Here is an 18,865-nt window from a genome sequence, read left to right as displayed (position 1 = left end):
AAACGGATCTTTATTGTGCTTGTCATATTTCATAAAACATGACCGATAAATTTGTAAAGTTTACGTAGTGTGAAAGTGATAAAAAATCGTAGGAACTGGAACAAACCTTCGCAGACAGGGCATATTAGACCTTAGTCTCTTTTCTTCTACTAACACCCGGAAAAGTTTGTCTATCAATGTTTGCCTAGTAATTCTGAAAGATTTCCAAATTCTAAAATGTACAGAATTAATGAAACAACAAAATATTTAAAAATCTATGGAAAGAGGAAAAATTAAAACTTGACGATAAATTATTATTATTAATAAAAAGAGAAAATATCGTCTTTCTAAAAGGTGAATTAATTACCGTTCAGAAAGACTTTAATTACGCATGTTATACTGACTTATAAAGCAAAAAATCGAAAAAAATTTTATTTCCTCTGCAGTTTTGCGCTCTCAATATAAATTTGACCACTAATTTTTTCGAGCTGCTACCATTTTGTCTCTAGATTCGAAACATAGGAAAAAGCCTCAGTTTTTCCCTAAATGCAGAATATAGGCAAAAGCCTAGAAATATTTTAGAAGTTACTTTGATAATACCAGTTTACCCAAAAATAGGCAGATGGATGTTATATTTTGAAGTCCCGCGACCTATAGAGACTTAATTTGTATACAGAAATTCCCTAGTGTGCCTTCCGTTTCCCCTAGCTTGGGTTATTCTAGGGAAAAGGAAAGTGTGTCTCACATTATATAGATTTGTACTGGAAAAAATAACAAAAATGCCATATCCTTTGCAGTTTCGCATGCTAAATCTAAATATGAACCCCACATTTTTCAGTTTTGTTCCATTTTCTCTTCAGCTGCGAAATGTAAGAAAAAGCCCTTCAATTGCTCTAGAATTACCCAAGCTAGGGGAAACGGAAGGCACACTAAAGAATTTTTTTGTCCTTATTTTCTGCATCCAGGGGAAAACTGAGACACGTAAGATCAATTCTGAGACCAGATTTGGATTCAGTGGCTCAAAATCCATAAGGATAGCCTTGTCACTTGTCTCGTGCGGACAAATTTTTGGTATGGCCTGTGTGACTATAAATCCCTAAACCTTTCCCTACTGTTTGCATCTAGGGGAAAACTGAGACGTGCAGGAGAAATTCTGAGGCCAGATTTGGATTCAGCGACTAAAAAGTCACAAGGGTAGCCTAGTCACTTGTCTCGTGCAGACAACTTTTTTTTGTCGGCCTGTGTTATTAACTAAAAGAACCAAGATAAATGTTTAAAAAATAAGTTAAATTTTTAAGAAAATGAATATATTATTATTTAAGAAATAAAATATCAACAGAAAAATATAACATTTCTACCAAAACCAAAGAATTTTTTAACTGAAAAGGCAATTCCTTATTAAACCAAATTTAACTTTTTTTCAAACATACGATTTTTTAACAGAATAGTTTAATTCTTTAAAAAATCAATATCTTTACCCTTCTTAGAAAATATGTATTTTGAATGCAAAAACAACCAGGTTCACTTTAGAGAATAAAAAGACATTAGAAAAAATATTAGGGTAGTTAACTTTTCATACCGAACGCCATGCAGTTGTCAAATTAAAAAAATTCTCTGCCTAATTAAAGTTCTAGAAATTGACAACCGATTCTTGATCGAGATTTACTGTAATCTTTTTAACAAACATTCTCATCATCATACAACTAATTGCTTAATAAACATACATTTACTTATTAAAAACTGTATATAATAATTTTTGAAAGTTATAAACGTGGTAAAAGTTAAAAAGAGAAAAGTCTAATCAAACGACTGGTTGGTGGAACATTTTTCAGTATATTTAAACGATAAAATGCTAATATTGTGAAATTTGATGACAAATGTAGCTGGCCTCAATTTGAAAACGTTGCGTCCTTCTTTTTTAAACAATGTTAATCAACAGAAGAATTTCTTAAAATATCAACAATACACGGTGTGAATGACCTTGAAGTTAATTATACTTCTTGAGGGTCTTCATTTGCTACTTGTAAACAAATTTCAAAATATAAATTAATAGCATTAACATAATTACAAGTTTGATTTTTCAGAGTCGACTAGCGGAAAGTGAGCCAACAAAAATTAGTAGAAAATTACTTATTCGATTAGATGAGATATATTCCCTAATTAAATGTTAGAGGACAACTAATTGCTTGATACAAATAAATACATTTAATTCCGGTTGTACATTTTTCTAATTTTCTATAGAAGATTAAAATTGTATAGCGAAATTTATAAAAATGATTTTCTTTGAATAAGAATGAATTTGAACAGATACTAATAATTTTCGTTCTGATAAGGTGCAACCCAGGTAGAAATTATAACTTGGTTCTTAAGAGGCCCTTTCTAGATTTCCTATTTTCTATCGAGGCCCTAAAGTGGCAATCTATCGAGGGCGCAACCGAAAGCGTCACGCTCAGCTAGCGAGGTCATCAGTAGGCAACTCAATAAGGGGCTATTAATAGGGTATTTATAGAATCTAGATAGTCCCTCACCCACTATTATTCAAAAGCATATGCTATTGTTTCTTATTTTGTTGATTCAAATAATATAATCCGTTTTGTCGTATTTTTATTGACATTCGATTATTAACTATACTTCGCACGTTATTCTAAAATTAAACTTTTTGTTAAATTTGACTATAGAAGACTTATTACTAATAACTAAAGACTAACGCAGTTTATTAAAATATCCGCAAGCGCCGAGAATCGAACGCACGCACCGCAGGCGTATAAGTCGTACGCCTAATCCCCATAGCTACGATACCACGCTGAGTGCGGTATCACAAATGCTTGACGGCATTCATTCGATACTTTAGAAATAAGGAAAAAATTGTTTGAACCTCGATTTGTTATATATGATTTTGAAACGTACTCACATGATATAAAATTGAATCGATCTTTCAGAAAAATTCTTTCAAATTTTTAAGGCACCAAATGTTTATAATTTTTTCAAAAAAAAATGAAATTTTTCAAAGTCTGCATCTCGGTCATTTTCTTAATTTGTTCTTTTTTAAATTTAAATATAATTAAGCATAAGAACATTAATGTACTTTTTTGCTCTCACAGCTGTATTGCCCGTTTTACCTGTCGAGGACTTTACAAGGTCCCCCGAGAAAATAATTAATTGATAGAAATTATTTTTTAAATATTTCTTTATGAATAGAGCTTTTTATCTACTTTAATTATAAAATATATAGTACTAAAAAGTGAGCATATAAATAATATAAGACAAGTAGCACACGACAATAACCTGTTGAGGGCCAGCAGAGGGAAAGCCTAGATTCTTCCAGCTTGGAAACCTGGCTGCGGCCTCGTGAGAGCCAATATTTAGTTTAAGCATAAAGAGGCAATTTCTACCCGGGAACGGAATAATATTAATAAAATTAATAATATTTTTAATTACTAAGAAGTTTATTTTAATTTGATAGATTTTCTTTTAAAAAATGCTACTTTTTCAATAAAGAAGAAGTACTTATAATATTATGAAAAAAAGTGTTTTTATTAATACTGTTCATTAAGGGTATCTATTTATAAAATTTGTTATAAAGAATGAAGCAAGAACGTTTATGAGGAACAAACAATAAAATTGAAAGAGGCGAATATTTTTAGTTTTGCTCAGAGATGATTGCTATGAATGTTATTGATGTTTTCTGTTAAAAAATAATTAAATTAGTAAAAAAATTGTTAAAAAATACTGAACAATCTTTCGAAATATATATATATATATTCGTAATATTTTAGACTACAATGATGAAATTTGATATTCGACTACTGCTCCTTTTTTACGATTACTATGAAAGCATTCTCCATATCCAGCTCTTCCCTCCCTAACAACGTAGGAAGATTTGGAGAAATCATTTGGACAGGTCACTTGCTAAACTTTAACTTATAACTCATTACCTACTCCAGAATGGTGAGGCCTGAATTGATTTTTTCCAACTAATTTGAAAACTGTTGTAATCGACCAGCAAGTATACTTACTTGGCCTATTTCGGTCGATACGAAAATTCAGATTGTAATTTGCGTTGAAGAGGCTTTGGTGCTGAAGGACCTGAATGAGTGAATTTTCTGTTTAGTCCTACCTTTTCAGCTGCCTTCTCAGCATTAACACGTTTACCAAACTCATCCTTATAAAGAGGGTTGTCCACTTGTCCACTTATCCAATTGATTCTGCACTAGGACTTGATAATTGTGCTTCCTTATTTGCTTATCGTATATCGTAGCCGAAATCTCAGTATGCATTTGAAAAGCTTACACAAGCTGACAATATTGGATTAAATGGTAGAAAGTCCGCAATTCTTGACGTACCCCTTTTTTACAGACTCGCCGTAGAAGTGTAGTGCATCTTTCTTGAAGAGATTTATGAACCTATGAAGATGCAATCGTAAGGCCAATAACGTCATCGCCCAAGAACTTCAGCACTTTATCTGAAGGAATTGGATTAGCGGTCACATCCGCTAGAACGTTGACTCCATCACCTTGTTTAAAGGAACCATTATTTAAGGTTAGATTTCCATCAGCTGCCTCAGCAACAGTAGGAGTTTGACCTCCTGGGCCTAGTTCAACTACTTTATCGGCAGAACCACCTTTTGGCAATATAGGGATCTCCTTATCGAATAAGGGTTCAAGAACCTACAGGGTTGGCTATATTCGACGAAAAGATTTGGCAACACTGTAATTTTTGACAGAGAGGACAGATCGAGTAATGACGTAGCGCGTTTGAAGCACCAATCTAAGGAGATTTTTGCCATGGAGCAGTACACTCCATGCGAACGCTCTCAGATTGTCAAAATTTACATTCAACAAAACAAGCCAATTGTGAAAAGTCAACGTGCATAACGTGGCCCGTACGAGTGCGATATTTTCATCCGATCGCCTTGGTAGCTTTTTATTTGGACGCTTGGGATTAGTAAGTTCCTCACCTGATGAAAATCTTTCATACAAAAGATACAATGTAGTCGCAGAAGGCGCATTTTTCACTTTATTTATTTTTCTCCATGCACGTTAAGTTTTCACAATTGAATTGTTTTGTTGAATGTAAATTTCAACAATCTGAGAGCGTTCGCGTGGAGTGTACTGCTGCATGGCAAAAATTTCATTTGACTGATGCTTCAAACGCGCTACGTCATTACTCGATCTTTCATCTCTGTCAAAAGTTACAATGTTGCCAAATCTTTTCGTTGAATATGGCCAACCCTATACATGTAAGCAACATCAGAAACTGATTTGTCGGGAACTATGCGCTTGCGCATTTAATTGCATTTTTCTTGAAAATTTTCCACTTTTGGAGTCTGTTGAACCTAAATCGGACAGCAAAGTCTTGCTAAGCAGTTTCTTATTGAATTTCCGGAGTTTCCTTTCCATCGATGTGGCTAACTCATCTTATCCAAGATTCTTATGTTTTCTAGAAATCTTGGGCGATCTAGATCGATCTCCTAACTCAAATGAGTTTCACTTAAACCGACTTCAAAATGGAGCCGTCCTTAAACACACTTATGTTTGTAGCTGCAAAAAATAACGCAAGGACTAATCTGACCTGGGAATTTCATAAGGGTACTATAATGTGTAATCTAGAAGATGAGGCGGCGTAGTATAATGTATAAATATCCGCCTGCAGGCATATAATGCAATTAAAATTTAGGAAAATTTCAGAACTTTGAGAGTACGCAGCTTAATCAGAGTGTTTCTTTGGTCACAATGAGATAAAATACGTGCCTTGGTTGAAGTTGTTCGTTATTCGTAGCTCAAAGTGAACAGTATGACTGCCTAATACGTATAGCAAATTGACAACGGTAGGTCTGCGTTAAGTGACTTTCGTTTCTGACGTAAAAGCGTTTCGTGGCGGTGATTCTGTGCTGCTGAATTTGGTAAATTGCAGTAGCAGGGTGGGATAGTAGAGTTGCGAAAGAGATTATGCAAGTTACATTATTATAATGGATAGTCGGAAGACAGACGAGGAAGAGTTCGGTAAACCGAAGCGTGAGGAAACAAGGAGAAAATACAAAAAAATAGAGAGAGATTAAGGGCCGAGATTTTTGGATCAATCAAGTAATACGTTAATAGGAAAAGGAAAAACGTAACGAGAAATAAAGGGGCCCTTCATATATCACGTAACGCGCAAGGGGGGGGGCGATTAGCTACGCAGTGTTACATAGGGGGGGAGGGGTCGTCAACAGCGTTACGTAACGTCGATTTTTTGTTCTTATGTGATAATCGATTCAAATTTTAGCGCGGCTTTTATTAGGTTTATGTTGGCAATGAGTTGTATTGATATTGACAGCGCTGCTTATGTGGTGCATTGTGAGAGAAAAACAAACGACTGCGGTTAATGAATAAATAAATATTTTATAAACTTATCATTCTGAGTTTGAAATTATTAATGTAGAAACCATCAGACAGTCATATTTGAATATTCTATAAGTGATATCAGGTTGCACACTGTTTTAAACGATGTAAAATAGCAAAAGCAAGATTTGTTACATTACTGGGCGGGGGAGTACGTTTTGTTACTTTGCATTAAAACTGGGGAGGGGGTTCTAAAATTGTTTGAAAATTGCGTTGCGTAATATTGGAACGGCCTCAAACTAGCAACAGAATCCACCCTTAAAGATCTTGAAATATACGGAACGCCACCGGAAAAGGAGCAAATTAGAGCGGGATAGCAAGAAGAGGGGAACGACGAAGAAAAAGTTGAACGTAGAGAGCAAATCAAAGATGAAAATTTACAGTTGAGTGACATGCGAAAAATGATGTCAGAAGTAATGGGGATATAGGAAGTGAACCAGGACAAACGGGGAGTAGAAGTAAAGAAAGAAATTAGGCGGAAAATGGCCGAGGTTAAGAGAGAATTTAGGAAATGTGAAGAAGTCAGGAAAAAACTAGAAAAAAGGATGCAGAGGCTCGAGCAAAAATTAAAGAAACAGAAAAAGCCCAATAAAAAGGTTGTGGAACTGGAAGTAAGAATAAAGAAAGTAGAAAGCTCAAAGCTGGCGTTTGGTTGTGGGGAGAGTGGGAATAGGGAAAAAGAAAAACTGAGAAAAATAGAGCAAAGAATAGACAAGAGAGGAAAGAAAGAAAAAGATACATACTGTTTAAGGGTATAAGATTAGAAGGAAATAAACTGATAAAAGTAGTAGAAGAAGTATTAAAAAGGATTGATGCTAAGGTGGAGATAGATAAAGTGCGAAGTATGGGAAGGGAAGAGCAAAGAATGGAGAGTGGTCCTAGTGAAACTAAGGAAATGGGAACATAAGAGTAAAGTAGAAAGAAAGATTTAGTATAAATTAAGGCAAATGGCGGATGTGGAGAGAAAAAATGAAAAGAAAACATGGGTTAAGTACGGGAGAATACAGATAGACGGTGTATTTTGGGATTCGGATGAAAAGAGTGAAGAGATAGTAAGAAACGAGGTGTCCAGAAAATAGGAGAGGCAGAACAGGAGATAGGAAAATAAGAAGTAGTCAGGAGCTAAAAGAGACGATAAATAAAAGTAGCGAAGAATGGAAGAATGAAAAGGGCAGTGCAATGGAAGGATGGTTATGGGAGTAAGAAACAGATGTATAACAGGGAAAGATAAAAAAGTGAGGAAAGAACAAAAAAAGGATCAAGTTTTTGAATGCTAGAAACATAGAAGACTGGACTAAAGTAAACTGTAAAAAATTGGAAGTCTGAATAAATACATTTCCATGTATTTATTTCTTTGTTTCTTATTTAAGCTGTTTCTGTTATTTGTTTTATTTGTTGAATTTTTTCTCATTTTATTTTCGGCGTAAAAGAATCTAGTTTCTGGTTCTGTTTATGTGACCGATTCATTCGCATGGTGAGTGCTGAGCACACTTGCAAATATAGGCATCTCTTTCGAGATTCTACTGGTAATGCAGATTTCGATGTTATGATTTTCTATCGATAATGCGTTAACTAAAAGTTTTGTTTGTTAAACTTTTGTTTTCATTTTGTTTCAGTTCCGATTCGTATTTTCTTGGGTCATCATTCAACTTTTTTGATAACAATTATTGAACTTATGCGTTTATAAATGTCAATTTCTAATTTTTAATTAATATATCATTCTTTTGTACTTTTAGATTGTGAATTAATCGACCAGTGACATGACTTCATTTGATTTTCTTTCTACTTGCTTCATTGTTTTAGAATCTTTTCAATTGGTATATTTGATCAAACTCGAACTTCCTTCTATATAGAATTTAAATCAGCTTCACTAAAATCGAATACTTTAGAGCATAAACTTCCAGTACGGAAAAAATTATGAGAAATTTTGAATTCAATACAATTGCTAAAAAATTGAAACTGACATCAGTAATGAAAATATTTGTCTGTGAATATTTCAATTTTATTAATGATAGTTTAGGAGTGGAATATAGATATAAAAAATGGTACAGAGCAATTTTGTAGAAATTTTGAGAACAAATAATTTTGTATCTGTTGTCTTTTTACTGTATCTTTTGTATTTTTATAGAAAAGTTGAATTATTACGTTCTTCAGTTTGATTTTCCATGGCTAAAACCATAAATACTGGCAATGGAAGGCTGGTTAACCAACTTGACAAGTACTTTTGGACCACAAACTACTGTGCAAAAGGAAATTTGAATTTAAAAAATTCTTCAAAAGTTTTCGCGTCGTCACACCACAGAGAGACAAACAGACCGACAAAAAGACAATTTCGTGGAACCTATTTTATGTGCCTCAGAGGGTCTCAAAACGTCGAGACTTGAATAAAACTGGATAGGATCAAAATCACACTAATCCCAAACATTCATCTATATGATGATAATGTAAAAAACAAAAACAAAATTTCTCCTGAAAAGAAAAAGAAAAAATTCCATTCCTCTCTGAACGAAAATAAAAAGAGAGAAAACAAAAATGAAAAGACAACAAACCAAATTCCCTTCCTCCCTTTTTTCGTCCTTATTTCGATGCAAAATCCTGTTAAACAAAACAAGAATCCAACGACCAAATTTTGACCACAACAAATGAGGGTACCGTAAGAGTACCGAAATGTTGGTAATGCAAATTTATTTATTCATTTATTTATGTTTTTTATTTTTATTTTATTGTAATTTGATGATAATAAAAATAAAAAGAAGCGAAAGAACGAAAAAGAGAAGGAAGCGGATGTGGTTGGCTGCCTTCTCATTTTTCTTTCCTCTCTTTTATTTTGCCCGAAAATTTTATTTGCTTTTTTCATATTACAATAGCATTTTTGGTTTTTATTTATTCGTTGTGGTCCGAATTTGATCGTTGGATTCTTGTTTTGTTTAACAGGATTTTGCATCAATTTGATTATTAAACGTTAAATGGGATTTTTAATTTGGATTTTGGTCTAATTTAAATTTATTAAATTTTGTCCTTATTTCGTCGCAATTTCACCGACACCTAAGGTTCAATACATGTGAATCAAATCCAGGTTAAAAGGTAAACCAGCTATAAACAAACCTAAAATAAGAAAGACAACCAATCCGAGTCAGCCAAATTAAAATTTAAAAAAATTTAAATGAGATCGAAATCAAATTTAAAATCCTATTTAAGTCTAATAACCAAGCTGATGTGCAGAATTCCTGAAAATAAAAACAATAATCCAACGACAAAATTCGGACAACCAGAATAAAAAGTTCCTATTGAAAATTAAAATAAAAAAGAGATTATCCTGAAAAAAGCAAAAATTTATTTTTTTTGACAAAAATAAAAAACATAAAAGTAAAATGAGATGATGACCAATCGAAAGACCTTTATTTTATTTTTGTATTTGTTTCGTCTTTTTTATATTTGTTATTATGAAATCACGATAAAAAATGACAATAAAAATTTATTATTATTTGAAAATGGCGTAGTAAAAATATCAACTGTTTCATTTTTTGGTAAAGATGCATCACTTTAGTCTACAGTTCATATCTTTGGTAGAACCCTGGAATATTTCGTTAAAAATCCGTCTTTCTGTAAAGCATACATTTTTTAACTAGAAATATAACTATTGTATTTTTGGTTTCAAAATTTATATTTTGAAAATAACGTTTTCTAGTTATAAGTTTAAGTATTCGGTTACGTATTCACGTATTTTTTGCAAAATTATTTTTTGGCAGAAAATTATTCTTTTTGGTTAAAAATTCATCATTCTTCTCTGTTTAAAAATCCATCTACTTGGTTAAATATTGAATATTTTTTACTTTTCGAGCATTAAAGGTAAAAAAGAAACATTGTTTATTCCCCATAACGCTTTATCTTAATCGTTTATAACAAATTCTATAAATAGAGACCCTCAATAGCCAGTACCGATGAAAAAGAGTTTTTTCTAAATCTTTGACGCATCAATAAACTTTTTACCTCCGTTACATTTGCTCATTAATATATTTTTCGTAAATCTACGTTGCCTCGAATAATTTTGAAAACTGAAAAAAGTCAGAGCGGTAAAAAATTTGAAAAACGAAAAAAGGATTCTGTCTTAAAGTGGCATATAAGGACCGTGAATATTTATAAATAATTTAAAGCTCATAAATCTATCGTATATGAAAAAAATTCGGATATTTTTTTAATTTGTTCAAAGAATAAGATGGCCATTCTGTAGTACCGGATACAGACTACGTCTTGTTAACAATTAAATTTCTTCTAAACTGAGTAAGTAGTTCTTTTTCACTATCAATAAAGTATCTTTTGTTTTAAAAAACAATAAAATTAAAATAATCTCTTAAGTAACTTGAAATTTTAATAATTTCATTAATATTAGCGTTTTGAAATTAATTAGAACGAAAATTAATAAGAAATATTCAAATTTATTCTCATTTAAAGAAAATCATTTTTTCAAAGCTCGGTATATAATTTAAATTTGTATAGAAAATTTGAAAAAATGTACAAACGAAAGAAATTTTGAAAAGAGAAAATAGAACTCTGTTGAAAAGTAGCGTTGGAAGGCCATGAATCCCTATACTTAATTTCGAGCCCATTTATTTCTTTTTATTTTAGCATTTAAAAAATTATTTTTCTTTTCAAATTTGTCAAAACAAGGAGAGAGCAATGTTTTTAAATTCGAAACAGGCTACACGCCGTTGAAAATTTTACAACATGACCTTCTTACTGAGGTAATAGAGTCAACAATGACATACTATTGCGTCTTTTTATAAAACTTTTCTAGTAGTGACGTCGTCGACTTTGATAACATTTTTTTAATTATTATGTACAGTCCTGATTAAAATTATTTATTTGTATCCAGCATTTAATTTTTGTGCAGTATTGAATTAGGAAATATATCTCGTCCAATCAAATTAGTAATTTTCTACTACTCTTCCTTGGCTCAGTTTACGATAATCGACTTTGTAAAATGAAACTTGTAATTATGTAAATGTTATAAATTTTTATTGACGGAGGCCATGCTTATGATTTTCGCCATGCTTATAACTTTAAAAAATTATTATATACAGTCTTAAATAAGTTAATATATTTTTATCAAGCAATGAGTTGTTTTTCACTAACAATGATTTAACATTTTGATACAAGTATCTTTGTTAATGATCAAGCTGATTCAAATTTCGAAATTCATTATGTCATAAAATTTCAACTACTCAATACATTATGACATTATTTAATCCTGTGATCTGAATGATGATCATTATAAACTGTTTCAAATTAAATGTTAATATGATTTAAGGAATAATTATTTACTTACTTCCATTTACCAAGAATGAGTTTTAAGGATGAGGATGTTTGTTAAAAAGATGTCAGTTAATATCGATCAAGAATCGATTATCAATTTATCGAACTTGAATTTGGCGGACAGAAATAACATTTGGAAACTAATTAAACTATTTCGTAGAATGAGTCTGTATATAAAAAATATTTTTTTCATAAAATTAAATTATTCTTTTGAACAGTCGTATTTTTTAAAATAATCTAACTTTATAATTAACTTGGACTGATTTCAGTTTTGAATTAAAATCTTGCCTGGTTAAAAATATCAATACTTGTATTGTTCATGAGAAATTAGTGTGACTTTATCAAAAATTCATGTATTTGTTTAAAAGTTCAACTTGTTATTTAAAGATTGATTTTGTTTATGTTGAATATTAAGTATTGTAGTTAATAATTCAAAAATTTGGTAGAAGTTTAGGCTTAGAATCAAAACTTTTTGGTAGAAAATGGATCTTTTAGAGTTGAAGGGTCAACAGATTTCTGAAAAAATTGATTTTATGGCTTCAAAATTCAGTTAAAAACGTTTTTTTTTTTTTTTTTGTTAAATTCAATCAATGTCCTTCAAAAGATATTGTCTATAAAATGGAAATTATTTAATGTACCTTTACCGAGGTTCTGGTGGTTCGGAACCCACCTTAAGTTGTAGGTTCCCCCATCGTGTACTTGACTGCAACCCAGTCCGTCAATGATGGGGTAAAACCAGGGTTTGTCCAATATGTCTGGGAAAACTGCTCTCATCAGATCACTAGATTGCATTATAAAAATGCGTCCGTGACTGATGATATATACCGGGACAGCCCCGTGCAAAAGTGATCAAATAAAAATCCATCTCTAACCAAAAATGTCTTCGACATGTTGGGCAGTATAAACCTGTGACAACATTTCAACACTGAAATGTTTTACTCAGAGCCTCGGTGGCTCAGTTGGTTGGACCCTCGGACTTCACCTCAGAGGTCCGGGGTTCGATCCCTGAGCCGATACCTCTGGAAATTTTTCAATGTACCTTTACCGAGCTTCTGATGGTTCGGAACCCACCTTAAGTTGTAGGTCCCCCCATCGTGTACATGACTGCAACCCAGTCCGTGAATGATGGGGTCAAACCAGGCTTTGTCCAATATGTCTGGGCAGACTGCTTTCATCAGATCACTTGATTGCATTATAAAAATGCGTCCGTGACTGATGATATATACCGGGACAGCACCGTGCAAAAATGACCAAACAAAAATCCATCTCTAACCAAAAATGCCTTCGACATGTTGGGCAGTATAAGCCTGTTACAACATTTCAACGCTGAAATGTTTTTTATAATAACTCTACCGAAGGTGTTCTCGCGTTGGTGTGGTGGTAGGGTTTGAGCTTTTTCCTCGTGAATTTGACTGCTGTGTTGGCGGTAGCACTGCTACTAACATGGTTTCCCATGCCAGATAGACTAATAACGAAGAGCATAGGGACTAAGAAGAACACCAAAATCCAAATAATAATGGAGAGTATATTAAAGATATTGAAACGCTTGTCGCTTAACAAGGATCGTTGCATCGTCCCTGAAGACACAGATGGGGACCACAAAATGCGGCAGGGTGGCGATGGTGGGCTGCGAGATGGTCAAGAAGATCTCACTAATGAAACAGCTGGCCAGAAAGAACATCTGCGACAACCGATAAGCAGTGGAACATCAACATCAGGAGTAATCTGCACAACACAGAAGACCGAGCAATAAAGATTAATAAACAAGTTAACTTGGCGTAGAAAAAGGACGGCAATAAACATCAGTTAGAGGAAGCCGCATCATACGGTCAAGTCGGAGCAATTGATGTTCTTCTTGAACCTACTCATGATTCAACACCACCACATCATCCAGAGGTGAATGATCTTATACAACCAGAAGCAGAAGAGGAGATTCAGCAACCAAAATTGCGACGAAAATGGACATACCATATGAACAGAGATGTCATGCGCCTTTATTTGTTGGCAGAGAAATATGGGCAAAGAGTGAGGAGAGAACATTATAGACTCTTTTTGCTTTATTATTCAGCTATTGAAATAGCTGCTGTCAAAATGGAAATGGAACAACAACTTCATATCGATGAACTCCCATTAGAAAATAGGGATAACGAAGACTTGTTTGAAGCTGAAGGCAAAGATGCTAGGGAAAATATTATTGATGACTGTAACGTGATTGCTCATAGAGAATATAGGCACAAACATAATGATTTAGCGACCATTGCACATTAACAACTTGTCCTAAACCTCGGACTCTTAAAAGAATGGATGCCTTTCTATAGATACATTCCAGGGCCTGTTTTAAAAAGCGAAGATCACATCTAATATTGGGATGTTACCTTCCAAGCGAATCATTACATATGGGCCAATCGACCTGATATTGTGATGCGAGAAAGCATAGGTAAAAGATTCTACATTATCGATATTGCTTGGTGACTTGACCGAAATTTGCTGTCAACTTATAGAACCAAGATCGACAAGTTTAGCGAGTTAAGGCATGAAGCAAAGGCTATATGGAGGAATGAGAATCATGCATCTATTCATCCCATTGTGATCTCAGATACACGCAATGTGCACACAAGATGCACTGAAGACCTTGAACATTTAGGATTCTGTAGGGTATTAGTAACAGCTCAGAAGGCGGTTTGATTAAACACCTGCTGCATTTTAGGAAGCTTGCTTGACCATTAGGAAGCGAGCGACTAAAACCCGTGGAGTGGCAGATGGTAGCTCTAAGACATGGTGTCTCGGAACAAAAAATATGTTGCGTTTATATTTTTATTGTTTGTTTTTAATATGCTATTTGATACTGATTATTATTTTTCCAATCTATGTTTGTGTAAATAATCATAAAAAAAGTTAAATTCACGCATGATTCAGGTTGTATTCGTTGAAATCTGTTTTGATTTAGTAATATTTTTAATTAAATTTTTTTTCATAAATATCTTGAAAAAAGGATCAGATCCGATTTTGGCAAGTTGATTTTCTAGTACCTAGGGTCATTGCGAAGGCATCCCTGGATTCACTTTTTAGCGACAAATCAGGCAAACTTTTTTTTTGTTCCGAGACACCGTGAAGAAACAGCCAAAGGTGACTGTTGCCATCTCAAAATCTCGCGGCCGCTCGTAATTGTATACCTACAGCATTATCGCAGGAGATACCTAGCATTGTATTAAATTAACTCATAACATTTTAATCACATGAGTCAGTTGACTTAGTCCGTGGCTATTATGTATAACCGGGTTCATCATAGTAAAATTTTTAAATAAATAAAATTATAGTCATCGTCAAGTTTTAATTTTTCCGCTTTTAATAGATGGTGAATATATTAATATTTTTTCGAAATATCAAGGATGGAGGATCTAATATAGCAGCCCAATAACGTTAATTTATCTTGCAAAATAAAGTGTGGAGAGTGTAGCTGATTTTACAGAGAATGCCTCTTATATATTTCGTTATGTTATTAATTCTGTACAGCTTAGAAATTAGATATCTACCAGAATTACTAGGAAAATATTGATAGATACGTTTTTGCTGGTAGCTGGTAGAAGCACAGAGACCAAGGTCTATTAAGCTCCGTCTGCCAAGGTTTGTTTGAATTGATAAGATTTCTTATTACTTTCACACCACGTCCACTGCACAGATTTATCAGTTATGTTTTACGAAAACTTAGAAGGAGAATGAAGGTCCCTTTTAGAATTCTACTTCTTGCCCTTGTGGTTTTGATCAATGATAGTGGTAAGTTTGACCACTATGATACAAATCCTGGAAGGGGTTTGAGAAGGATGTTGTGAAAAGGGGGGAATAAAAGTGAATTAAGGGGAGTAGTTGAGTGGAATAATATTGAAGGTAAAAACAGGAGTGGATTGAGACGAAGCAGTGAAAAGGTGAAAAGAGATTGTAGAGGAGGAAGGGAAGTGAAGAGGTTCTTTTCAAGGAAATAAATATTTTGTATGCTTTTCAACATTGAAATTATATTATCAGTTGTTTTTGATAATAAACTTTTTTCTTACAGTCGCTTTTTGCAAATTTGTCTATAAATGTTTATATTTTAATCAATTATGGCACAGATTTTTTCGAAACATATATCCTGCGTTTCCTTGTGTTTTGTTTGACAAATAAGTGAAAAATTTTGAAATAAAGTGTAAGAACACTAGTGTTTGGCTCTGCGCTAGTTATGAAGAAACTCTCTAACACTCGTTAAATTTTAAGAAAATGTGAACATTTATCGTATTTCACTGGTTTGATGGTCCGAAAAGATAGTTTTCCAATTTCAGAGTGATTGCCCTTACTTTAAGGTCAAAATGGTCAAAGTCATTGTCTCCTAAGCCTACCCAAACATTTATTTGAACTAAAAGCCTCAGAAGTTCAAAAAAAAAACTTTTGAACGATTTATCGACATTTAACCTTAACCTTCTGAAGGTCACTCTAACAAATTAAAAACTATCTTTTCGGGCATAACATTTTCCGTTTTTTTCGAAGCCGATGTCAAAAATAGGGGTTCCTATTTAAAAAACTGACTTTGACCTTCACATGACCTTGAAAATTGACCCCAAGGTCACAGTTCTTCTTACAGTCGGGTGGCCGCCATTGGGCTGAACAACTTTTGCTTACTCATACGTATTTTTGGCAACGAAGTGAAAATTGATGGATTCATAAAAATAAATTTAATTATTTAATTATAATGTACACAAATCATTTTAGATACAAGTAGAGTTAGTTCAAGATGATAACGTAAAAGCAAAATTTATTTGCCTGTTAACGTGGAAGTGGAGTGTATTATCTCGCTTGAAACTGGCACGCAGTGTTCCAATGTTACAAAAATTTTCATTTTTTCAGGCAATTTCTATTTTATATGATTTTATATAGCCTTGTATCTTATATAGCTTCGCAGATATAGCTTTGAACAATGACAAAGCGTTTTTAACAGAATTTACTACACGAAATTATTCAAAATTATCTTTCATTCCTATTGAAAATTTTGTTATTTTTGCAGGAAATTTAACTGCATGGTTGAAAATTAATTTTTTGTTAGAAAACTAAATATTTATGTAGAGTAGAAGGAATAGCAATTTAGTCGAAATACTTTTTTCGATAAGTAAAACATTCTAGTGCATCAGTATTTATAAAATTTAAAAAAAAGAAAATGATCATTTTAAGCCAAAAAAAACGCACGATATGAAAAAGTGAAGGGGAAAAAAATGTTGCTTTTGGAATTCTTTACAAGATTTTCAAAGCGACTTTTCTAATTTTCTTGAATCTAAAAATTTATTATTAATTATTTCACTTCTGAAAGGCGTTGTTTTTGTATTATGAGTGAAACAAAATTAGAATCAAAAAATTAACTTTTTGGACATAATATGAATCATATATCTTGATTCCATTCATGGCTGTGCTTTAAGTGTGTAATGTTTTGTGCTGAATTTGGTATGAGAACCATTTAGTAGGTTGAATACTTGCAGAAAAATTAACGAAAATTAAAATATTCATGGTTTTTCGAACGTTAGTGTAACATTAAACAAGTAAAATTCATCAGCAAGTTCGGAACTTATTTTTACATCGTAGGTGTTGTTAAAAAAAACAGTTTGTCATTATTACGATAAAACTTCGAACCGATGTGTATTTCGTTAACATAAATCTCTAATAATAAAACTGCAATTTTAAGGTAGTTGTGCCAAAAGTCAGATATCTGAAAAAATAGTTTTTCTTTGATTTTAAGAATCAAAAGATTGTAACTGCTGTCATCCCAAATAAAAAACATGATTTTTTATTTTAAAAAAGTTCAAACTCACAAAAAATAATGTTAACTGTATCCATGTTTTTTGCAGCTGGATTTTTGTACCGTCAATTCTTACTAATTTTTGAAAAATGATTGCATTTTAATAAATCACGGCATACTTTCCCCGGGAAAACATTCTTTACAACTCTTCCGTTTTTCAGGTTTTCAGGCCCCCTGAATCAGAAAAAATGATTATCATAAAAATTTTTTTAATTTAATCGAAAAGTTGAAGATTCAAATTTTGATCGTACAAAAAATAATGAAAACTGAAAAAATTCGTTTTGCGGTCAAATATGCAAGCTACAATAAAATGAATTTACTAAAATTGCGCGCCCTGAAGAGACGAACAAATTTATCATAATTCACTTTTCGATAGGACGCATCGATTTTGTTTTTAGTCGCAAAAGTCAAGATTTAAAATGAAAAAACTATAGTTTCGGACAAACGGCGCAAGCTATGAAAAAATAAATAGACAAAAGTTCCTATCCCAAAAATAGCGAAAACTCATTAAAATTTGTCGTGAATAATTTTTGATAGGACACATAGTTTTTGTTTTAATCGTGAAAAATAACATTTAAATTTTTTTTTAAATGTTGCAAAACGACAAAAATTATGAACGAAGATTAAAAAAAAAATTTCACTCTAAAAAAGATTCATGCATTTTTATTGATCATTTTTAGATAAGACTAAATTTTTTTAAATCGTAAAACATGAGATTAAAATTTGGAAATTTAAATTTTTGGAAAAATGACAAGTTTCATAAAATTTTATTTTAATAAAATTCGATTTTTTTGACCGATCAAAATAAGACAATTAAATCTTGTCAAAGTTGAGATTTTTAGATTAGAGTGGTATAAGCATATAATCGACACTGTACGGTGCGAAAATTAACACCGTTAAGTTGCTTTTCGCGCGCACGCGCAATTAACTTGTGTAGTCTTGTGCTAGCTAAAGAAGTTAGAAGATAAATTTATAATTAAAAAGATAATTTTTCTAGACAAAGAATGTCAACAAAATTGTTCAATTTCATCTTTAGAAACGAATTTTAAACTGACACAATTAGCATTAAACGAAAAATGGACTAGTTAAATTTTCAGATAAAAAATGGAATTTTTAACAAAATAAATTGATTTTTAATCAAAAAGATTTACTTTTAACAAAAAATGGAACAGTTAAATTTGCATTATGAAGATTAAATTTGAATAAAAAAACAACCAAATCTACAACGAAACAGTCCAATTTGAACCAAAGAAATAAATTTACATACAAAAAGACTTCTTCCAAAAAAGACATAATTGCAATAAAATACATGAATATTGAACTACATAGTTGAATTTCAACTAAAAAATAATGTTTTAATGAAAAATTTATAGTTACA

This window comes from Belonocnema kinseyi, chromosome 3, assembly GCF_010883055.1.
Source record: "Belonocnema kinseyi isolate 2016_QV_RU_SX_M_011 chromosome 3, B_treatae_v1, whole genome shotgun sequence".
Taxonomy (NCBI): domain Eukaryota; kingdom Metazoa; phylum Arthropoda; class Insecta; order Hymenoptera; family Cynipidae; genus Belonocnema; species Belonocnema kinseyi.
The sequence above is the reverse complement of the archived record's forward strand: the minus strand, read 5'-3'. Positions refer to the sequence as shown.